The sequence below is a fragment of the Schistocerca gregaria genome, chromosome 2 (assembly GCF_023897955.1).
Source record: "Schistocerca gregaria isolate iqSchGreg1 chromosome 2, iqSchGreg1.2, whole genome shotgun sequence".
Classification (NCBI taxonomy): Eukaryota; Metazoa; Arthropoda; class Insecta; order Orthoptera; family Acrididae; genus Schistocerca; species Schistocerca gregaria.
In genome coordinates this window covers 1,016,462,747-1,016,480,689 of record NC_064921.1, presented here as the reverse complement: position 1 = coordinate 1,016,480,689, position 17,943 = coordinate 1,016,462,747, and the positions used below count along the sequence as shown (strand labels likewise).

At 52.0% G+C, this 17,943-nt stretch overlaps 54 non-coding genes across 54 annotated transcripts; 18 read left to right on the top strand and 36 right to left on the bottom strand.

Annotated features, from left to right (window-relative positions):
- Positions 1-2: 2 nt before the first annotated feature.
- Trnav-cac (transfer RNA valine (anticodon CAC)) lies at positions 3-75 on the bottom strand. Its single transcript has one exon. It is a non-coding gene; the product is annotated as a tRNA-Val (tRNA).
- Positions 76-487: 412 nt separating this feature from the next.
- Positions 488-559, top strand: Trnap-ugg (transfer RNA proline (anticodon UGG)). Its single transcript has one exon. It is a non-coding gene; the product is annotated as a tRNA-Pro (tRNA).
- A 193-nt stretch (positions 560-752) lies between these two features.
- Positions 753-825, bottom strand: Trnav-aac (transfer RNA valine (anticodon AAC)). The gene has a single exon. It is a non-coding gene; the product is annotated as a tRNA-Val (tRNA).
- A 158-nt stretch (positions 826-983) lies between these two features.
- Trnav-cac (transfer RNA valine (anticodon CAC)) lies at positions 984-1,056 on the bottom strand. Its single transcript has one exon. It is a non-coding gene; the product is annotated as a tRNA-Val (tRNA).
- Positions 1,057-1,468: 412 nt separating this feature from the next.
- Trnap-ugg (transfer RNA proline (anticodon UGG)) lies at positions 1,469-1,540 on the top strand. Its single transcript has one exon. It is a non-coding gene; the product is annotated as a tRNA-Pro (tRNA).
- Positions 1,541-1,733: 193 nt separating this feature from the next.
- Trnav-aac (transfer RNA valine (anticodon AAC)) lies at positions 1,734-1,806 on the bottom strand. The gene has a single exon. It is a non-coding gene; the product is annotated as a tRNA-Val (tRNA).
- Positions 1,807-1,964: 158 nt separating this feature from the next.
- Trnav-cac (transfer RNA valine (anticodon CAC)) lies at positions 1,965-2,037 on the bottom strand. The gene has a single exon. It is a non-coding gene; the product is annotated as a tRNA-Val (tRNA).
- A 412-nt stretch (positions 2,038-2,449) lies between these two features.
- On the top strand, positions 2,450-2,521 carry Trnap-ugg (transfer RNA proline (anticodon UGG)). Its single transcript has one exon. It is a non-coding gene; the product is annotated as a tRNA-Pro (tRNA).
- Positions 2,522-2,714: 193 nt separating this feature from the next.
- Trnav-aac (transfer RNA valine (anticodon AAC)) lies at positions 2,715-2,787 on the bottom strand. Its single transcript has one exon. It is a non-coding gene; the product is annotated as a tRNA-Val (tRNA).
- Positions 2,788-2,945: 158 nt separating this feature from the next.
- Trnav-cac (transfer RNA valine (anticodon CAC)) lies at positions 2,946-3,018 on the bottom strand. The gene has a single exon. It is a non-coding gene; the product is annotated as a tRNA-Val (tRNA).
- A 412-nt stretch (positions 3,019-3,430) lies between these two features.
- Positions 3,431-3,502, top strand: Trnap-ugg (transfer RNA proline (anticodon UGG)). The gene has a single exon. It is a non-coding gene; the product is annotated as a tRNA-Pro (tRNA).
- A 193-nt stretch (positions 3,503-3,695) lies between these two features.
- Positions 3,696-3,768, bottom strand: Trnav-aac (transfer RNA valine (anticodon AAC)). The gene has a single exon. It is a non-coding gene; the product is annotated as a tRNA-Val (tRNA).
- Positions 3,769-3,926: 158 nt separating this feature from the next.
- Trnav-cac (transfer RNA valine (anticodon CAC)) lies at positions 3,927-3,999 on the bottom strand. The gene has a single exon. It is a non-coding gene; the product is annotated as a tRNA-Val (tRNA).
- Positions 4,000-4,411: 412 nt separating this feature from the next.
- Positions 4,412-4,483, top strand: Trnap-ugg (transfer RNA proline (anticodon UGG)). The gene has a single exon. It is a non-coding gene; the product is annotated as a tRNA-Pro (tRNA).
- A 193-nt stretch (positions 4,484-4,676) lies between these two features.
- Positions 4,677-4,749, bottom strand: Trnav-aac (transfer RNA valine (anticodon AAC)). Its single transcript has one exon. It is a non-coding gene; the product is annotated as a tRNA-Val (tRNA).
- Positions 4,750-5,392: 643 nt separating this feature from the next.
- On the top strand, positions 5,393-5,464 carry Trnap-ugg (transfer RNA proline (anticodon UGG)). Its single transcript has one exon. It is a non-coding gene; the product is annotated as a tRNA-Pro (tRNA).
- A 193-nt stretch (positions 5,465-5,657) lies between these two features.
- Trnav-aac (transfer RNA valine (anticodon AAC)) lies at positions 5,658-5,730 on the bottom strand. The gene has a single exon. It is a non-coding gene; the product is annotated as a tRNA-Val (tRNA).
- Positions 5,731-5,888: 158 nt separating this feature from the next.
- Trnav-cac (transfer RNA valine (anticodon CAC)) lies at positions 5,889-5,961 on the bottom strand. Its single transcript has one exon. It is a non-coding gene; the product is annotated as a tRNA-Val (tRNA).
- Positions 5,962-6,373: 412 nt separating this feature from the next.
- On the top strand, positions 6,374-6,445 carry Trnap-ugg (transfer RNA proline (anticodon UGG)). The gene has a single exon. It is a non-coding gene; the product is annotated as a tRNA-Pro (tRNA).
- Positions 6,446-6,638: 193 nt separating this feature from the next.
- Trnav-aac (transfer RNA valine (anticodon AAC)) lies at positions 6,639-6,711 on the bottom strand. The gene has a single exon. It is a non-coding gene; the product is annotated as a tRNA-Val (tRNA).
- Positions 6,712-6,869: 158 nt separating this feature from the next.
- Trnav-cac (transfer RNA valine (anticodon CAC)) lies at positions 6,870-6,942 on the bottom strand. Its single transcript has one exon. It is a non-coding gene; the product is annotated as a tRNA-Val (tRNA).
- A 412-nt stretch (positions 6,943-7,354) lies between these two features.
- Trnap-ugg (transfer RNA proline (anticodon UGG)) lies at positions 7,355-7,426 on the top strand. Its single transcript has one exon. It is a non-coding gene; the product is annotated as a tRNA-Pro (tRNA).
- Positions 7,427-7,619: 193 nt separating this feature from the next.
- Positions 7,620-7,692, bottom strand: Trnav-aac (transfer RNA valine (anticodon AAC)). Its single transcript has one exon. It is a non-coding gene; the product is annotated as a tRNA-Val (tRNA).
- A 158-nt stretch (positions 7,693-7,850) lies between these two features.
- Positions 7,851-7,923, bottom strand: Trnav-cac (transfer RNA valine (anticodon CAC)). The gene has a single exon. It is a non-coding gene; the product is annotated as a tRNA-Val (tRNA).
- A 412-nt stretch (positions 7,924-8,335) lies between these two features.
- Trnap-ugg (transfer RNA proline (anticodon UGG)) lies at positions 8,336-8,407 on the top strand. The gene has a single exon. It is a non-coding gene; the product is annotated as a tRNA-Pro (tRNA).
- Positions 8,408-8,600: 193 nt separating this feature from the next.
- Positions 8,601-8,673, bottom strand: Trnav-aac (transfer RNA valine (anticodon AAC)). The gene has a single exon. It is a non-coding gene; the product is annotated as a tRNA-Val (tRNA).
- Positions 8,674-8,831: 158 nt separating this feature from the next.
- Trnav-cac (transfer RNA valine (anticodon CAC)) lies at positions 8,832-8,904 on the bottom strand. Its single transcript has one exon. It is a non-coding gene; the product is annotated as a tRNA-Val (tRNA).
- Positions 8,905-9,316: 412 nt separating this feature from the next.
- On the top strand, positions 9,317-9,389 carry Trnap-ugg (transfer RNA proline (anticodon UGG)). The gene has a single exon. It is a non-coding gene; the product is annotated as a tRNA-Pro (tRNA).
- Positions 9,390-9,581: 192 nt separating this feature from the next.
- On the bottom strand, positions 9,582-9,654 carry Trnav-aac (transfer RNA valine (anticodon AAC)). Its single transcript has one exon. It is a non-coding gene; the product is annotated as a tRNA-Val (tRNA).
- Positions 9,655-9,812: 158 nt separating this feature from the next.
- Trnav-cac (transfer RNA valine (anticodon CAC)) lies at positions 9,813-9,885 on the bottom strand. Its single transcript has one exon. It is a non-coding gene; the product is annotated as a tRNA-Val (tRNA).
- Positions 9,886-10,297: 412 nt separating this feature from the next.
- Trnap-ugg (transfer RNA proline (anticodon UGG)) lies at positions 10,298-10,369 on the top strand. The gene has a single exon. It is a non-coding gene; the product is annotated as a tRNA-Pro (tRNA).
- Positions 10,370-10,562: 193 nt separating this feature from the next.
- Trnav-aac (transfer RNA valine (anticodon AAC)) lies at positions 10,563-10,635 on the bottom strand. The gene has a single exon. It is a non-coding gene; the product is annotated as a tRNA-Val (tRNA).
- Positions 10,636-10,793: 158 nt separating this feature from the next.
- On the bottom strand, positions 10,794-10,866 carry Trnav-cac (transfer RNA valine (anticodon CAC)). The gene has a single exon. It is a non-coding gene; the product is annotated as a tRNA-Val (tRNA).
- Positions 10,867-11,278: 412 nt separating this feature from the next.
- Trnap-ugg (transfer RNA proline (anticodon UGG)) lies at positions 11,279-11,350 on the top strand. The gene has a single exon. It is a non-coding gene; the product is annotated as a tRNA-Pro (tRNA).
- Positions 11,351-11,543: 193 nt separating this feature from the next.
- Positions 11,544-11,616, bottom strand: Trnav-aac (transfer RNA valine (anticodon AAC)). Its single transcript has one exon. It is a non-coding gene; the product is annotated as a tRNA-Val (tRNA).
- Positions 11,617-11,774: 158 nt separating this feature from the next.
- Positions 11,775-11,847, bottom strand: Trnav-cac (transfer RNA valine (anticodon CAC)). Its single transcript has one exon. It is a non-coding gene; the product is annotated as a tRNA-Val (tRNA).
- Positions 11,848-12,260: 413 nt separating this feature from the next.
- Trnap-ugg (transfer RNA proline (anticodon UGG)) lies at positions 12,261-12,332 on the top strand. The gene has a single exon. It is a non-coding gene; the product is annotated as a tRNA-Pro (tRNA).
- Positions 12,333-12,525: 193 nt separating this feature from the next.
- On the bottom strand, positions 12,526-12,598 carry Trnav-aac (transfer RNA valine (anticodon AAC)). The gene has a single exon. It is a non-coding gene; the product is annotated as a tRNA-Val (tRNA).
- A 158-nt stretch (positions 12,599-12,756) lies between these two features.
- Trnav-cac (transfer RNA valine (anticodon CAC)) lies at positions 12,757-12,829 on the bottom strand. Its single transcript has one exon. It is a non-coding gene; the product is annotated as a tRNA-Val (tRNA).
- A 411-nt stretch (positions 12,830-13,240) lies between these two features.
- Positions 13,241-13,312, top strand: Trnap-ugg (transfer RNA proline (anticodon UGG)). Its single transcript has one exon. It is a non-coding gene; the product is annotated as a tRNA-Pro (tRNA).
- Positions 13,313-13,505: 193 nt separating this feature from the next.
- Positions 13,506-13,578, bottom strand: Trnav-aac (transfer RNA valine (anticodon AAC)). The gene has a single exon. It is a non-coding gene; the product is annotated as a tRNA-Val (tRNA).
- A 158-nt stretch (positions 13,579-13,736) lies between these two features.
- Positions 13,737-13,809, bottom strand: Trnav-cac (transfer RNA valine (anticodon CAC)). Its single transcript has one exon. It is a non-coding gene; the product is annotated as a tRNA-Val (tRNA).
- A 412-nt stretch (positions 13,810-14,221) lies between these two features.
- Trnap-ugg (transfer RNA proline (anticodon UGG)) lies at positions 14,222-14,293 on the top strand. The gene has a single exon. It is a non-coding gene; the product is annotated as a tRNA-Pro (tRNA).
- Positions 14,294-14,486: 193 nt separating this feature from the next.
- Positions 14,487-14,559, bottom strand: Trnav-aac (transfer RNA valine (anticodon AAC)). Its single transcript has one exon. It is a non-coding gene; the product is annotated as a tRNA-Val (tRNA).
- Positions 14,560-14,717: 158 nt separating this feature from the next.
- On the bottom strand, positions 14,718-14,790 carry Trnav-cac (transfer RNA valine (anticodon CAC)). Its single transcript has one exon. It is a non-coding gene; the product is annotated as a tRNA-Val (tRNA).
- A 412-nt stretch (positions 14,791-15,202) lies between these two features.
- On the top strand, positions 15,203-15,275 carry Trnap-ugg (transfer RNA proline (anticodon UGG)). Its single transcript has one exon. It is a non-coding gene; the product is annotated as a tRNA-Pro (tRNA).
- Positions 15,276-15,467: 192 nt separating this feature from the next.
- Trnav-aac (transfer RNA valine (anticodon AAC)) lies at positions 15,468-15,540 on the bottom strand. The gene has a single exon. It is a non-coding gene; the product is annotated as a tRNA-Val (tRNA).
- Positions 15,541-15,698: 158 nt separating this feature from the next.
- On the bottom strand, positions 15,699-15,771 carry Trnav-cac (transfer RNA valine (anticodon CAC)). Its single transcript has one exon. It is a non-coding gene; the product is annotated as a tRNA-Val (tRNA).
- A 412-nt stretch (positions 15,772-16,183) lies between these two features.
- Positions 16,184-16,255, top strand: Trnap-ugg (transfer RNA proline (anticodon UGG)). The gene has a single exon. It is a non-coding gene; the product is annotated as a tRNA-Pro (tRNA).
- A 193-nt stretch (positions 16,256-16,448) lies between these two features.
- Positions 16,449-16,521, bottom strand: Trnav-aac (transfer RNA valine (anticodon AAC)). The gene has a single exon. It is a non-coding gene; the product is annotated as a tRNA-Val (tRNA).
- A 158-nt stretch (positions 16,522-16,679) lies between these two features.
- Trnav-cac (transfer RNA valine (anticodon CAC)) lies at positions 16,680-16,752 on the bottom strand. The gene has a single exon. It is a non-coding gene; the product is annotated as a tRNA-Val (tRNA).
- Positions 16,753-17,164: 412 nt separating this feature from the next.
- On the top strand, positions 17,165-17,237 carry Trnap-ugg (transfer RNA proline (anticodon UGG)). Its single transcript has one exon. It is a non-coding gene; the product is annotated as a tRNA-Pro (tRNA).
- A 192-nt stretch (positions 17,238-17,429) lies between these two features.
- On the bottom strand, positions 17,430-17,502 carry Trnav-aac (transfer RNA valine (anticodon AAC)). Its single transcript has one exon. It is a non-coding gene; the product is annotated as a tRNA-Val (tRNA).
- A 158-nt stretch (positions 17,503-17,660) lies between these two features.
- Positions 17,661-17,733, bottom strand: Trnav-cac (transfer RNA valine (anticodon CAC)). The gene has a single exon. It is a non-coding gene; the product is annotated as a tRNA-Val (tRNA).
- Between the last annotated feature and the right edge of the window lie 210 nt (positions 17,734-17,943).

Genomic DNA, 17,943 nt, shown 5'->3' with positions numbered 1-17,943 from the left:
ACTGTTCCCGCCCGGGATCGAACCGGGGACCTTCTACGTGTGAAGCAGACGTGATAACCGCTACACTACGGAAACTGCGAACGGGAGGAGTCCATCTCCGTTCACTCGCAATTACCTCAGCCTCTCTCCCGTCCGTGAATGCACACGCGACAGTTCTTTTGACAGCCTGGAAACCATCACAGCCAAGGGCTCAAGAAGTCTTCGGGGTGCTCGAGAAGGTGTCTGCCGTAGCACCCCTAACGAAATAGCGGCGTTTCCCGCAGTCGTGATTGCAAATCATAGCAGCAAAAGCAATCACTTTCTTAGCAGCAGGGAGTGCGAGCCCAGCGGCAGCTCTACATGAAGGTACCAATAGCCCAGGAAGGCCGCCGACCGCGGGAATTCGCGCCGCCCCCATCCCGCCAGCCTACACGAGACTTTCCAGAGCACCCTGGACCACATCGAGGGACCCAGTGCACTGAAATAATAGTCATCTGCCACGTCAGATGGCTCGTTGGTCTAGGGGTATGATTCCTGCTTTGGGTGCAGGAGGTCCCGGGTTCAAATCCCGGACGAGCCCTAGCGTTTTGTGCAAACTGGTCGCACGTGAGTGGCTGAGTCGACGCAAAATGCTCGGCGTCAGTATCAAATGAATTTCATATTTGATGTGAGCAATTGACACTGATCTGACGTGTGAAGGCGATTACGAAGGTTTTTGGGTACAGATGGTAGCAGATGCATGTTAGTATGTCTTGTTTTTAATGATAAAATAGTGTTTCCGCCCGGGATCGACACGGGGACCTTCTGCGTGTTAGGCAGACGTGATAACCGCTACACCACGGAAACTACTTGTGTGCGCCTTACATTAGAGACAACTCGTGCTGGTGTTGTCATCGTTACTAAGAAATTAAATAAATGCGCTACTTGCAGAACAAAGGTACATGCAGAAGATCCTCACATGTCGTGGCTCACTGGAGTACAATACGACATAGGCAGGAAAATACTGTTCCCGCCCGGGATCGAACCGGGGACCTTCTGCGTGTGAAGCAGACGTGATAACCGCTACACTACGGAAACTGCGAACGGGAGGAGTCCATCTCCGTTCACTCGCAATTACCTCAGCCTCTCTCCCGTCCGTGAATGCACACGCGACAGTTCTTTTGACAGCCTGGAAACCATCACAGCCAAGGGCTCAAGAAGTCTTCGGGGTGCTCGAGAAGGTGTCTGCCGTAGCACCCCTAACGAAATAGCGGCGTTTCCCGCAGTCGTGATTGCAAATCATAGCAGCAAAAGCAATCACTTTCTTAGCAGCAGGGAGTGCGAGCCCAGCGGCAGCTCTACATGAAGGTACCAATAGCCCAGGAAGGCCGCCGACCGCGGGAATTCGCGCCGCCCCCATCCCGCCAGCCTACACGAGACTTTCCAGAGCACCCTGGACCACATCGAGGGACCCAGTGCACTGAAATAATAGTCATTTGCCACGTCAGATGGCTCGTTGGTCTAGGGGTATGATTCCTGCTTTGGGTGCAGGAGGTCCCGGGTTCAAATCCCGGACGAGCCCTAGCGTTTTGTGCAAACTGGTCGCACGTGAGTGGCTGAGTCGACGCAAAATGCTCGGCGTCAGTATCAAATGAAATTCATATTTGATGTGAGCAATTGACACTGATCTGACGTGTGAAGGCGATTACGAAGGTTTTTGGGTACAGATGGTAGCAGATGCATGTTAGTATGTCTTGTTTTTAATGATAAAATAGTGTTTCCGCCCGGGATCGACACGGGGACCTTCTGCGTGTTAGGCAGACGTGATAACCGCTTCACCACGGAAACTACTTGTGTGCGCCTTACATTAGAGACAACTCGTGCTGGTGTTGTCATCGTTACTAAGAAATTAAATAAATGCGCTACTTGCAGAACAAAGGTACATGCAGAAGATCCTCACATGTCGTGGCTCACTGGAGTACAATACGACATAGGCAGGAAAATACTGTTCCCGCCCGGGATCGAACCGGGGACCTTCTGCGTGTGAAGCAGACGTGATAACCGCTCCACTACGGAAACTGCGAACGGGAGGAGTCCATCTCCGTTCACTCGCAATTACCTCAGCCTCTCTCCCGTCCGTGAATGCACACGCGACAGTTCTTTTGACAGCCTGGAAACCATCACAGCCAAGGGCTCAAGAAGTCTTCGGGGTGCTCGAGAAGGTGTCTGCCGTAGCACCCCTAACGAAATAGCGGCGTTTCCCGCAGTCGTGATTGCAAATCATAGCAGCAAAAGCAATCACTTTCTTAGCAGCAGGGAGTGCGAGCCCAGCGGCAGCTCTACATGAAGGTACCAATAGCCCAGGAAGGCCGCCGACCGCGGGAATTCGCGCCGCCCCCATCCCGCCAGCCTACACGAGACTTTCCAGAGCACCCTGGACCACATCGAGGGACCCAGTGCACTGAAATAATAGTCATTTGCCACGTCAGATGGCTCGTTGGTCTAGGGGTATGATTCCTGCTTTGGGTGCAGGAGGTCCCGGGTTCAAATCCCGGACGAGCCCTAGCGTTTTGTGCAAACTGGTCGCACGTGAGTGGCTGAGTCGACGCAAAATGCTCGGCGTCAGTATCAAATGAATTTCATATTTGATGTGAGCAATTGACACTGATCTGACGTGTGAAGGCGATTACGAAGGTTTTTGGGTACAGATGGTAGCAGATGCATGTTAGTATGTCTTGTTTTTAATGATAAAATAGTGTTTCCGCCCGGGATCGACACGGGGACCTTCTGCGTGTTAGGCAGACGTGATAACCGCTACACCACGGAAACTACTTGTGTGCGCCTTACATTAGAGACAACTCGTGCTGGTGTTGTCATCGTTACTAAGAAATTAAATAAATGCGCTACTTGCAGAACAAAGGTACATGCAGAAGATCCTCACATGTCGTGGCTCACTGGAGTACAATACGACATAGGCAGGAAAATACTGTTCCCGCCCGGGATCGAACCGGGGACCTTCTGCGTGTGAAGCAGACGTGATAACCGCTACACTACGGAAACTGCGAACGGGAGGAGTCCATCTCCGTTCACTCGCAATTACCTCAGCCTCTCTCCCGTCCGTGAATGCACACGCGACAGTTCTTTTGACAGCCTGGAAACCATCACAGCCAAGGGCTCAAGAAGTCTTCGGGGTGCTCGAGAAGGTGTCTGCCGTAGCACCCCTAACGAAATAGCGGCGTTTCCCGCAGTCGTGATTGCAAATCATAGCAGCAAAAGCAATCACTTTCTTAGCAGCAGGGAGTGCGAGCCCAGCGGCAGCTCTACATGAAGGTACCAATAGCCCAGGAAGGCCGCCGACCGCGGGAATTCGCGCCGCCCCCATCCCGCCAGCCTACACGAGACTTTCCAGAGCACCCTGGACCACATCGAGGGACCCAGTGCACTGAAATAATAGTCATTTGCCACGTCAGATGGCTCGTTGGTCTAGGGGTATGATTCCTGCTTTGGGTGCAGGAGGTCCCGGGTTCAAATCCCGGACGAGCCCTAGCGTTTTGTGCAAACTGGTCGCACGTGAGTGGCTGAGTCGACGCAAAATGCTCGGCGTCAGTATCAAATGAATTTCATATTTGATGTGAGCAATTGACACTGATCTGACGTGTGAAGGCGATTACGAAGGTTTTTGGGTACAGATGGTAGCAGATGCATGTTAGTATGTCTTGTTTTTAATGATAAAATAGTGTTTCCGCCCGGGATCGACACGGGGACCTTCTGCGTGTTAGGCAGACGTGATAACCGCTACACCACGGAAACTACTTGTGTGCGCCTTACATTAGAGACAACTCGTGCTGGTGTTGTCATCGTTACTAAGAAATTAAATAAATGCGCTACTTGCAGAACAAAGGTACATGCAGAAGATCCTCACATGTCGTGGCTCACTGGAGTACAATACGACATAGGCAGGAAAATACTGTTCCCGCCCGGGATCGAACCGGGGACCTTCTGCGTGTGAAGCAGACGTGATAACCGCTACACTACGGAAACTGCGAACGGGAGGAGTCCATCTCCGTTCACTCGCAATTACCTCAGCCTCTCTCCCGTCCGTGAATGCACACGCGACAGTTCTTTTGACAGCCTGGAAACCATCACAGCCAAGGGCTCAAGAAGTCTTCGGGGTGCTCGAGAAGGTGTCTGCCGTAGCACCCCTAACGAAATAGCGGCGTTTCCCGCAGTCGTGATTGCAAATCATAGCAGCAAAAGCAATCACTTTCTTAGCAGCAGGGAGTGCGAGCCCAGCGGCAGCTCTACATGAAGGTACCAATAGCCCAGGAAGGCCGCCGACCGCGGGAATTCGCGCCGCCCCCATCCCGCCAGCCTACACGAGACTTTCCAGAGCACCCTGGACCACATCGAGGGACCCAGTGCACTGAAATAATAGTCATCTGCCACGTCAGATGGCTCGTTGGTCTAGGGGTATGATTCCTGCTTTGGGTGCAGGAGGTCCCGGGTTCAAATCCCGGACGAGCCCTAGCGTTTTGTGCAAACTGGTCGCACGTGAGTGGCTGAGTCGACGCAAAATGCTCGGCGTCAGTATCAAATGAATTTCATATTTGATGTGAGCAATTGACACTGATCTGACGTGTGAAGGCGATTACGAAGGTTTTTGGGTACAGATGGTAGCAGATGCATGTTAGTATGTCTTGTTTTTAATGATAAAATAGTGTTTCCGCCCGGGATCGACACGGGGACCTTCTGCGTGTTAGGCAGACGTGATAACCGCTACACCACGGAAACTACTTGTGTGCGCCTTACATTAGAGACAACTCGTGCTGGTGTTGTCATCGTTACTAAGAAATTAAATAAATGCGCTACTTGCAGAACAAAGGTACATGCAGAAGATCCTCACATGTCGTGGCTCACTGGAGTACAATACGACATAGGCAGGAAAATACTGTTCCCGCCCGGGATCGAACCGGGGACCTTCTGCGTGTGAAGCAGACGTGATACACTAGATCGCGTGTTAACTGCGAACGGGAGGAGTCCATCTCCGTTCACTCGCAATTACCTCAGCCTCTCTCCCGTCCGTGAATGCACACGCGACAGTTCTTTTGACAGCCTGGAAACCATCACAGCCAAGGGCTCAAGAAGTCTTCGGGGTGCTCGAGAAGGTGTCTGCCGTAGCACCCCTAACGAAATAGCGGCGTTTCCCGCAGTCGTGATTGCAAATCATAGCAGCAAAAGCAATCACTTTCTTAGCAGCAGGGAGTGCGAGCCCAGCGGCAGCTCTACATGAAGGTACCAATAGCCCAGGAAGGCCGCCGACCGCGGGAATTCGCGCCGCCCCCATCCCGCCAGCCTACACGAGACTTTCCAGAGCACCCTGGACCACATCGAGGGACCCAGTGCACTGAAATAATAGTCATTTGCCACGTCAGATGGCTCGTTGGTCTAGGGGTATGATTCCTGCTTTGGGTGCAGGAGGTCCCGGGTTCAAATCCCGGACGAGCCCTAGCGTTTTGTGCAAACTGGTCGCACGTGAGTGGCTGAGTCGACGCAAAATGCTCGGCGTCAGTATCAAATGAATTTCATATTTGATGTGAGCAATTGACACTGATCTGACGTGTGAAGGCGATTACGAAGGTTTTTGGGTACAGATGGTAGCAGATGCATGTTAGTATGTCTTGTTTTTAATGATAAAATAGTGTTTCCGCCCGGGATCGACACGGGGACCTTCTGCGTGTTAGGCAGACGTGATAACCGCTACACCACGGAAACTACTTGTGTGCGCCTTACATTAGAGACAACTCGTGCTGGTGTTGTCATCGTTACTAAGAAATTAAATAAATGCGCTACTTGCAGAACAAAGGTACATGCAGAAGATCCTCACATGTCGTGGCTCACTGGAGTACAATACGACATAGGCAGGAAAATACTGTTCCCGCCCGGGATCGAACCGGGGACCTTCTGCGTGTGAAGCAGACGTGATAACCGCTACACTACGGAAACTGCGAACGGGAGGAGTCCATCTCCGTTCACTCGCAATTACCTCAGCCTCTCTCCCGTCCGTGAATGCACACGCGACAGTTCTTTTGACAGCCTGGAAACCATCACAGCCAAGGGCTCAAGAAGTCTTCGGGGTGCTCGAGAAGGTGTCTGCCGTAGCACCCCTAACGAAATAGCGGCGTTTCCCGCAGTCGTGATTGCAAATCATAGCAGCAAAAGCAATCACTTTCTTAGCAGCAGGGAGTGCGAGCCCAGCGGCAGCTCTACATGAAGGTACCAATAGCCCAGGAAGGCCGCCGACCGCGGGAATTCGCGCCGCCCCCATCCCGCCAGCCTACACGAGACTTTCCAGAGCACCCTGGACCACATCGAGGGACCCAGTGCACTGAAATAATAGTCATCTGCCACGTCAGATGGCTCGTTGGTCTAGGGGTATGATTCCTGCTTTGGGTGCAGGAGGTCCCGGGTTCAAATCCCGGACGAGCCCTAGCGTTTTGTGCAAACTGGTCGCACGTGAGTGGCTGAGTCGACGCAAAATGCTCGGCGTCAGTATCAAATGAATTTCATATTTGATGTGAGCAATTGACACTGATCTGACGTGTGAAGGCGATTACGAAGGTTTTTGGGTACAGATGGTAGCAGATGCATGTTAGTATGTCTTGTTTTTAATGATAAAATAGTGTTTCCGCCCGGGATCGACACGGGGACCTTCTGCGTGTTAGGCAGACGTGATAACCGCTACACCACGGAAACTACTTGTGTGCGCCTTACATTAGAGACAACTCGTGCTGGTGTTGTCATCGTTACTAAGAAATTAAATAAATGCGCTACTTGCAGAACAAAGGTACATGCAGAAGATCCTCACATGTCGTGGCTCACTGGAGTACAATACGACATAGGCAGGAAAATACTGTTCCCGCCCGGGATCGAACCGGGGACCTTCTGCGTGTGAAGCAGACGTGATAACCGCTACACTACGGAAACTGCGAACGGGAGGAGTCCATCTCCGTTCACTCGCAATTACCTCAGCCTCTCTCCCGTCCGTGAATGCACACGCGACAGTTCTTTTGACAGCCTGGAAACCATCACAGCCAAGGGCTCAAGAAGTCTTCGGGGTGCTCGAGAAGGTGTCTGCCGTAGCACCCCTAACGAAATAGCGGCGTTTCCCGCAGTCGTGATTGCAAATCATAGCAGCAAAAGCAATCACTTTCCTAGCAGCAGGGAGTGCGAGCCCAGCGGCAGCTCTACATGAAGGTACCAATAGCCCAGGAAGGCCGCCGACCGCGGGAATTCGCGCCGCCCCCATCCCGCCAGCCTACACGAGACTTTCCAGAGCACCCTGGACCACATCGAGGGACCCAGTGCACTGAAATAATAGTCATTTGCCACGTCAGATGGCTCGTTGGTCTAGGGGTATGGTTCCTGCTTTGGGTGCAGGAGGTCCCGGGTTCAAATCCCGGATGAGCCCTAGCGTTTTGTGCAAACTGGTCGCACGTGAGTGGCTGAGTCGACGCAAAATGCTCGGCGTCAGTATCAAATGAAATTCATATTTGATGTGAGCAATTGACACTGATCTGACGTGTGAAGGCGATTACGAAGGTTTTTGGGTACAGATGGTAGCAGATGCATGTTAGTATGTCTTGTTTTTAATGATAAAAAAGTGTTTCCGCCCGGGATCGACACGGGGACCTTCTGCGTGTTAGGCAGACGTGATAACCGCTACACCACGGAAACTACTTGTGTGCGCCTTACATTAGAGACAACTCGTGCTGGTGTTGTCATCGTTACTAAGAAATTAAATAAATGCGCTACTTGCAGAACAAAGGTACATGCAGAAGATCCTCACATGTCGTGGCTCACTGGAGTACAATACGACATAGGCAGGAAAATACTGTTCCCGCCCGGGATCGAACCGGGGACCTTCTGCGTGTGAAGCAGACGTGATAACCGCTACACTACGGAAACAGCGAACGGGAGGAGTCCATCTCCGTTCACTCGCAATTACCTCAACCTCTCTCCCGTCCGTGAATGCACACGCGACAGTTCTTTTGACAGACTGGAAACCATCACAGCCAAGGGCTCAAGAAGTCTTCGGGGTGCTCGAGAAGGTGTCTGCCGTAGCACCCCTAACGAAATAGCGGCGTTTCCCGCAGTCGTGATTGCAAATCATAGCAGCAAAAGCAATCACTTTCTTAGCAGCAGGGAGTGCGAGCCCAGCGGCAGCTCTACATGAAGGTACCAATAGCCCAGGAAGGCCGCCGACCGCGGGAATTCGCGCCGCCCCCATCCCGCCAGCCTACACGAGACTTTCCAGAGCACCCTGGACCACATCGAGGGACCCAGTGCACTGAAATAATAGTCATCTGCCACGTCAGATGGCTCGTTGGTCTAGGGGTATGATTCCTGCTTTGGGTGCAGGAGGTCCCGGGTTCAAATCCCGGATGAGCCCTTGCGTTTTGTGCAAACTGGTCGCACGTGAGTGGCTGAGTCGACGCAAAATGCTCGGCGTCAGTATCAAATGAAATTCATATTTGATGTGAGCAATTGACACTGATCTGACGTGTGAAGGCGATTACGAAGGTTTTTGGGTACAGATGGTAGCAGATGCATGTTAGTATGTCTTGTTTTTAATGATAAAAAAGTGTTTCCGCCCGGGATCGACACGGGGACCTTCTGCGTGTTAGGCAGACGTGATAACCGCTACACCACGGAAACTACTTGTGTGCGCCTTACATTAGAGACAACTCGTGCTGGTGTTGTCATCGTTACTAAGAAATTAAATAAATGCGCTACTTGCAGAACAAAGGTACATGCAGAAGATCCTCACATGTCGTGGCTCACTGGAGTACAATACGACATAGGCAGGAAAATACTGTTCCCGCCCGGGATCGAACCGGGGACCTTCTGCGTGTGAAGCAGACGTGATAACCGCTACACTACGGAAACTGCGAACGGGAGGAGTCCATCTCCGTTCACTCGCAATTACCTCAGCCTCTCTCCCGTCCGTGAATGCACACGCGACAGTTCTTTTGACAGACTGGAAACCATCACAGCCAAGGGCTCAAGAAGTCTTCGGGGTGCTCGAGAAGGTGTCTGCCGTAGCACCCCTAACGAAATAGCGGCGTTTCCCGCAGTCGTGATTGCAAATCATAGCAGCAAAAGCAATCACTTTCTTAGCAGCAGGGAGTGCGAGCCCAGCGGCAGCTCTACATGAAGGTACCAATAGCCCAGGAAGGCCGCCGACCGCGGGAATTCGCGCCGCCCCCATCCCGCCAGCCTACACGAGACTTTCCAGAGCACCCTGGACCACATCGAGGGACCCAGTGCACTGAAATAATAGTCGTCTGCCACGTCAGATGGCTCGTTGGTCTAGGGGTATGATTCCTGCTTTGGGTGCAGGAGGTCCCGGGTTCAAATCCCGGACGAGCACTAGCGTTTTGTGCAAACTGGTCGCACGTGAGTGGCTGAGTCGACGCAAAATGCTCGGCGTCAGTATCAAATGAATTTCATATTTGATGTGAGCAATTGACACTGATCTGACGTGTGAAGGCGATTACGAAGGTTTTTGGGTACAGATGGTAGCAGATGCATGTTAGTATGTCTTGTTTTTAATGATAAAATAGTGTTTCCGCCCGGGATCGACACGGGGACCTTCTGCGTGTTAGGCAGACGTGATAACCGCTACACCACGGAAACTACTTGTGTGCGCCTTACATTAGAGACAACTCGTGCTGGTGTTGTCATCGTTACTAAGAAATTAAATAAATGCGCTACTTGCAGAACAAAGGTACATGCAGAAGATCCTCACATGTCGTGGCTCACTGGAGTACAATACGACATAGGCAGGAAAATACTGTTCCCGCCCGGGATCGAACCGGGGACCTTCTGCGTGTGAAGCAGACGTGATAACCGCTACACTACGGAAACTGCGAACGGGAGGAGTTCATCTCCGTTCACTCGCAATTACCTCAGCCTCTCTCCCGTCCGTGAATGCACACGCGACAGTTCTTTTGACAGCCTGGAAACCATCACAGCCAAGGGCTCAAGAAGTCTTCGGGGTGCTCGAGAAGGTGTCTGCCGTAGCACCCCTAACGAAATAGCGGCGTTTCCCGCAGTCGTGATTGCAAATCATAGCAGCAAAAGCAATCACTTTCTTAGCAGCAGGGAGTGCGAGCCCAGCGGCAGCTCTACATGAAGGTACCAATAGCCCAGGAAGGCCGCCGACCACACTAGATCGCGTGTTCCCCATCCCGCCAGCCTACACGAGACTTTCCAGAGCACCCTGGACCACATCGAGGGACCCAGTGCACTGAAATAATAGTCATCTGCCACGTCAGATGGCTCGTTGGTCTAGGGGTATGATTCCTGCTTTGGGTGCAGGAGGTCCCGGGTTCAAATCCCGGACGAGCCCTAGCGTTTTGTGCAAACTGGTCGCACGTGAGTGGCTGAGTCGACGCAAAATGCTCGGCGTCAGTATCAAATGAATTTCATATTTGATGTGAGCAATTGACACTGATCTGACGTGTGAAGGCGATTACGAAGGTTTTTGGGTACAGATGGTAGCAGATGCATGTTAGTATGTCTTGTTTTTAATGATAAAATAGTGTTTCCGCCCGGGATCGACACGGGGACCTTCTGCGTGTTAGGCAGACGTGATAACCGCTACACCACGGAAACTACTTGTGTGCGCCTTACATTAGAGACAACTCGTGCTGGTGTTGTCATCGTTACTAAGAAATTAAATAAATGCGCTACTTGCAGAACAAAGGTACATGCAGAAGATCCTCACATGTCGTGGCTCACTGGAGTACAATACGACATAGGCAGGAAAATACTGTTCCCGCCCGGGATCGAACCGGGGACCTTCTGCGTGTGAAGCAGACGTGATAACCGCTACACTACGGAAACTGCGAACGGGAGGAGTCCATCTCCGTTCACTCGCAATTACCTCAGCCTCTCTCCCGTCCGTGAATGCACACGCGACAGTTCTTTTGACAGCCTGGAAACCATCACAGCCAAGGGCTCAAGAAGTCTTCGGGGTGCTCGAGAAGGTGTCTGCCGTAGCACCCCTAACGAAATAGCGGCGTTTCCCGCAGTCGTGATTGCAAATCATAGCAGCAAAAGCAATCACTTTCCTAGCAGCAGGGAGTGCGAGCCCAGCGGCAGCTCTACATGAAGGTACCAATAGCCCAGGAAGGCCGCCGACCGCGGGAATTCGCGCCGCCCCCATCCCGCCAGCCTACACGAGACTTTCCAGAGCACCCTGGACCACATCGAGGGACCCAGTGCACTGAAATAATAGTCATTTGCCACGTCAGATGGCTCGTTGGTCTAGGGGTATGGTTCCTGCTTTGGGTGCAGGAGGTCCCGGGTTCAAATCCCGGATGAGCCCTAGCGTTTTGTGCAAACTGGTCGCACGTGAGTGGCTGAGTCGACGCAAAATGCTCGGCGTCAGTATCAAATGAAATTCATATTTGATGTGAGCAATTGACACTGATCTGACGTGTGAAGGCGATTACGAAGGTTTTTGGGTACAGATGGTAGCAGATGCATGTTAGTATGTCTTGTTTTTAATGATAAAAAAGTGTTTCCGCCCGGGATCGACACGGGGACCTTCTGCGTGTTAGGCAGACGTGATAACCGCTACACCACGGAAACTACTTGTGTGCGCCTTACATTAGAGACAACTCGTGCTGGTGTTGTCATCGTTACTAAGAAATTAAATAAATGCGCTACTTGCAGAACAAAGGTACATGCAGAAGATCCTCACATGTCGTGGCTCACTGGAGTACAATACGACATAGGCAGGAAAATACTGTTCCCGCCCGGGATCGAACCGGGGACCTTCTGCGTGTGAAGCAGACGTGATAACCGCTACACTACGGAAACTGCGAACGGGAGGAGTCCATCTCCGTTCACTCGCAATTACCTCAGCCTCTCTCCCGTCCGTGAATGCACACGCGACAGTTCTTTTGACAGCCTGGAAACCATCACAGCCAAGGGCTCAAGAAGTCTTCGGGGTGCTCGAGAAGGTGTCTGCCGTAGCACCCCTAACGAAATAGCGGCGTTTCCCGCAGTCGTGATTGCAAATCATAGCAGCAAAAGCAATCACTTTCTTAGCAGCAGGGAGTGCGAGCCCAGCGGCAGCTCTACATGAAGGTACCAATAGCCCAGGAAGGCCGCCGACCGCGGGAATTCGCGCCGCCCCCATCCCGCCAGCCTACACGAGACTTTCCAGAGCACCCTGGACCACATCGAGGGGACCCAGTGCACTGAAATAATAGTCATCTGCCACGTCAGATGGCTCGTTGGTCTAGGGGTATGATTCCTGCTTTGGGTGCAGGAGGTCCCGGGTTCAAATCCCGGACGAGCCCTAGCGTTTTGTGCAAACTGGTCGCACGTGAGTGGCTGAGTCGACGCAAAATGCTCGGCGTCAGTATCAAATGAATTTCATATTTGATGTGAGCAATTGACACTGATCTGACGTGTGAAGGCGATTACGAAGGTTTTTGGGTACAGATGGTAGCAGATGCATGTTAGTATGTCTTGTTTTTAATGATAAAATAGTGTTTCCGCCCGGGATCGACACGGGGACCTTCTGCGTGTTAGGCAGACGTGATAACCGCTACACCACGGAAACTACTTGTGTGCGCCTTACATTAGAGACAACTCGTGCTGGTGTTGTCATCGTTACTAAGAAATTAAATAAATGCGCTACTTGCAGAACAAAGGTACATGCAGAAGATCCTCACATGTCGTGGCTCACTGGAGTACAATACGACATAGGCAGGAAAATACTGTTCCCGCCCGGGATCGAACCGGGGACCTTCTGCGTGTGAAGCAGACGTGATAACCGCTACACTACGGAAACTGCGAACGGGAGGAGTCCATCTCCGTTCACTCGCAATTACCTCAGCCTCTCTCCCGTCCGTGAATGCACACGCGACAGTTCTTTTGACAGCCTGGAAACCATCACAGCCAAGGGCTCAAGAAGTCTTCGGGTGCTCGAGAAGGTGTCTGCCGTAGCACCCCTAACGAAATAGCGGCGTTTCCCGCAGTCGTGATTGCAAATCATAGCAGCAAAAGCAATCACTTTCCTAGCAGCAGGGAGTGCGAGCCCAGCGGCAGCTCTACATGAAGGTACCAATAGCCCAGGAAGGCCGCCGACCGCGGGAATTCGCGCCGCCCCCATCCCGCCAGCCTACACGAGACTTTCCAGAGCACCCTGGACCACATCGAGGGACCCAGTGCACTGAAATAATAGTCATTTGCCACGTCAGATGGCTCGTTGGTCTAGGGGTATGGTTCCTGCTTTGGGTGCAGGAGGTCCCGGGTTCAAATCCCGGATGAGCCCTAGCGTTTTGTGCAAACTGGTCGCACGTGAGTGGCTGAGTCGACGCAAAATGCTCGGCGTCAGTATCAAATGAAATTCATATTTGATGTGAGCAATTGACACTGATCTGACGTGTGAAGGCGATTACGAAGGTTTTTGGGTACAGATGGTAGCAGATGCATGTTAGTATGTCTTGTTTTTAATGATAAAAAAGTGTTTCCGCCCGGGATCGACACGGGGACCTTCTGCGTGTTAGGCAGACGTGATAACCGCTACACCACGGAAACTACTTGTGTGCGCCTTACATTAGAGACAACTCGTGCTGGTGTTGTCATCGTTACTAAGAAATTAAATAAATGCGCTACTTGCAGAACAAAGGTACATGCAGAAGATCCTCACATGTCGTGGCTCACTGGAGTACAATACGACATAGGCAGGAAAATACTGTTCCCGCCCGGGATCGAACCGGGGACCTTCTGCGTGTGAAGCAGACGTGATAACCGCTACACTACGGAAACAGCGAACGGGAGGAGTCCATCTCCGTTCACTCGCAATTACCTCAACCTCTCTCCCGTCCGTGAATGCACACGCGACAGTTCTTTTGACAGACTGGAAACCATCACAGCCAAGGGCTCAAGAAGTCTTCGGGGTGCTCGAGAAGGTGTCTGCCGTAGCACCCCTAACGAAATAGCGGCGTTTCCCGCAGTCGTGATTGCAAATCATAGCAGCAAAAGCAATCACTTTCTTAGCAGCAGGGAGTGCGAGCCCAGCGGCAGCTCTACATGAAGGTACCAATAGCCCAGGAAGGCCGCCGACCGCGGGAATTCGCGCCGCCCCCATCCCGCCAGCCTACACGAGACTTTCCAGAGCACCCTGGACCACATCGAGGGACCCAGTGCACTGAAATAATAGTCATCTGCCACGTCAGATGGCTCGTTGGTCTAGGGGTATGATTCCTGCTTTGGGTGCAGGAGGTCCCGGGTTCAAATCCCGGATGAGCCCTTGCGTTTTGTGCAAACTGGTCGCACGTGAGTGGCTGAGTCGACGCAAAATGCTCGGCGTCAGTATCAAATGAAATTCATATTTGATGTGAGCAATTGACACTGATCTGACGTGTGAAGGCGATTACGAAGGTTTTTGGGTACAGATGGTAGCAGATGCATGTTAGTATGTCTTGTTTTTAATGATAAAAAAGTGTTTCCGCCCGGGATCGACACGGGGACCTTCTGCGTGTTAGGCAGACGTGATAACCGCTACACCACGGAAACTACTTGTGTGCGCCTTACATTAGAGACAACTCGTGCTGGTGTTGTCATCGTTACTAAGAAATTAAATAAATGCGCTACTTGCAGAACAAAGGTACATGCAGAAGATCCTCACATGTCGTGGCTCACTGGAGTACAATACGACATAGGCAGGAAAATACTGTTCCCGCCCGGGATCGAACCGGGGACCTTCTGCGTGTGAAGCAGACGTGATAACCGCTACACTACGGAAACTGCGAACGGGAGGAGTCCATCTCCGTTCACTCGCAATTACCTCAGCCTCTCTCCCGTCCGTGAATGCACACGCGACAGTTCTTTTGACAGACTGGAAACCATCACAGCCAAGGGCTCAAGAAGTCTTCGGGGTGCTCGAGAAGGTGTCTGCCGTAGCACCCCTAACGAAATAGCGGCGTTTCCCGCAGTCGTGATTGCAAATCATAGCAGCAAAAGCAATCACTTTCTTAGCAGCAGGGAGTGCGAGCCCAGCGGCAGCTCTACATGAAGGTACCAATAGCCCAGGAAGGCCGCCGACCGCGGGAATTCGCGCCGCCCCCATCCCGCCAGCCTACACGAGACTTTCCAGAGCACCCTGGACCACATCGAGGGACCCAGTGCACTGAAATAATAGTCGTCTGCCACGTCAGATGGCTCGTTGGTCTAGGGGTATGATTCCTGCTTTGGGTGCAGGAGGTCCCGGGTTCAAATCCCGGACGAGCACTAGCGTTTTGTGCAAACTGGTCGCACGTGAGTGGCTGAGTCGACGCAAAATGCTCGGCGTCAGTATCAAATGAATTTCATATTTGATGTGAGCAATTGACACTGATCTGACGTGTGAAGGCGATTACGAAGGTTTTTGGGTACAGATGGTAGCAGATGCATGTTAGTATGTCTTGTTTTTAATGATAAAATAGTGTTTCCGCCCGGGATCGACACGGGGACCTTCTGCGTGTTAGGCAGACGTGATAACCGCTACACCACGGAAACTACTTGTGTGCGCCTTACATTAGAGACAACTCGTGCTGGTGTTGTCATCGTTACTAAGAAATTAAATAAATGCGCTACTTGCAGAACAAAGGTACATGCAGAAGATCCTCACATGTCGTGGCTCACTGGAGTACAATACGACATAGGCAGGAAAATACTGTTCCCGCCCGGGATCGAACCGGGGACCTTCTGCGTGTGAAGCAGACGTGATAACCGCTACACTACGGAAACTGCGAACGGGAGGAGTTCATCTCCGTTCACTCGCAATTACCTCAGCCTCTCTCCCGTCCGTGAATGCACACGCGACAGTTCTTTTGACAGCCTGGAAACCATCACAGCCAAGGGCTCAAGAAGTCTTCGGGGTGCTCGAGAAGGTGTCTGCCGTAGCACCCCTAACGAAATAGCGGCGTTTCCCGCAGTCGTGATTGCAAATCATAGCAGCAAAAGCAATCACTTTCTTAGCAGCAGGGAGTGCGAGCCCAGCGGCAGCTCTACATGAAGGTACCAATAGCCCAGGAAGGCCGCCGACCGCGGGAATTCGCGCCGCCCCCATCCCGCCAGCCTACACGAGACTTTCCAGAGCACCCTGGACCACATCGAGGGACCCAGTGCACTGAAATAATAGTCATCTGCCACGTCAGATGGCTCGTTGGTCTAGGGGTATGATTCCTGCTTTGGGTGCAGGAGGTCCCGGGTTCAAATCCCGGACGAGCCCTAGCGTTTTGTGCAAACTGGTCGCACGTGAGTGGCTGAGTCGACGCAAAATGCTCGGCGTCAGTATCAAATGAATTTCATATTTGATGTGAGCAATTGACACTGATCTGACGTGTGAAGGCGATTACGAAGGTTTTTGGGTACAGATGGTAGCAGATGCATGTTAGTATGTCTTGTTTTTAATGATAAAATAGTGTTTCCGCCCGGGATCGACACGGGGACCTTCTGCGTGTTAGGCAGACGTGATAACCGCTACACCACGGAAACTACTTGTGTGCGCCTTACATTAGAGACAACTCGTGCTGGTGTTGTCATCGTTACTAAGAAATTAAATAAATGCGCTACTTGCAGAACAAAGGTACATGCAGAAGATCCTCACATGTCGTGGCTCACTGGAGTACAATACGACATAGGCAGGAAAATACTGTTCCCGCCCGGGATCGAACCGGGGACCTTCTGCGTGTGAAGCAGACGTGATAACCGCTACACTACGGAAACTGCGAACGGGAGGAGTCCATCTCCGTTCACTCGCAATTACCTCAGCCTCTCTCCCGTCCGTGAATGCACACGCGACAGTTCTTTTGACAGACTGGAAACCATCACAGCCAAGGGCTCAAGAAGTCTTCGGGGTGCTCGAGAAGGTGTCTGCCGTAGCACCCCTAACGAAATAGCGGCGTTTCCCGCAGTCGTGATTGCAAATCATAGCAGCAAAAGCAATCACTTTCTTAGCAGCAGGGAGTGCGAGCCCAGCGGCAGCTCTACATGAAGGTACCAATAGCCCAGGAAGGCCGCCGACCGCGGGAATTCGCGCCGCCCCCATCCCGCCAGCCTACACGAGACTTTCCAGAGCACCCTGGACCACATCGAGGGACCCAGTGCACTGAAATAATAGTCGTCTGCCACGTCAGATGGCTCGTTGGTCTAGGGGTATGATTCCTGCTTTGGGTGCAGGAGGTCCCGGGTTCAAATCCCGGACGAGCACTAGCGTTTTGTGCAAACTGGTCGCACGTGAGTGGCTGAGTCGACGCAAAATGCTCGGCGTCAGTATCAAATGAATTTCATATTTGATGTGAGCAATTGACACTGATCTGACGTGTGAAGGCGATTACGAAGGTTTTTGGGTACAGATGGTAGCAGATGCATGTTAGTATGTCTTGTTTTTAATGATAAAATAGTGTTTCCGCCCGGGATCGACACGGGGACCTTCTGCGTGTTAGGCAGACGTGATAACCGCTACACCACGGAAACTACTTGTGTGCGCCTTACATTAGAGACAACTCGTGCTGGTGTTGTCATCGTTACTAAGAAATTAAATAAATGCGCTACTTGCAGAACAAAGGTACATGCAGAAGATCCTCACATGTCGTGGCTCACTGGAGTACAATACGACATAGGCAGGAAAATACTGTTCCCGCCCGGGATCGAACCGGGGACCTTCTGCGTGTGAAGCAGACGTGATAACCGCTACACTACGGAAACTGCGAACGGGAGGAGTTCATCTCCGTTCACTCGCAATTACCTCAGCCTCTCTCCCGTCCGTGAATGCACACGCGACAGTTCTTTTGACAGCCTGGAAACCATCACAGCCAAGGGCTCAAGAAGTCTTCGGGGTGCTCGAGAAGGTGTCTGCCGTAGCACCCCTAACGAAATAGCGGCGTTTCCCGCAGTCGTGATTGCAAATCATAGCAG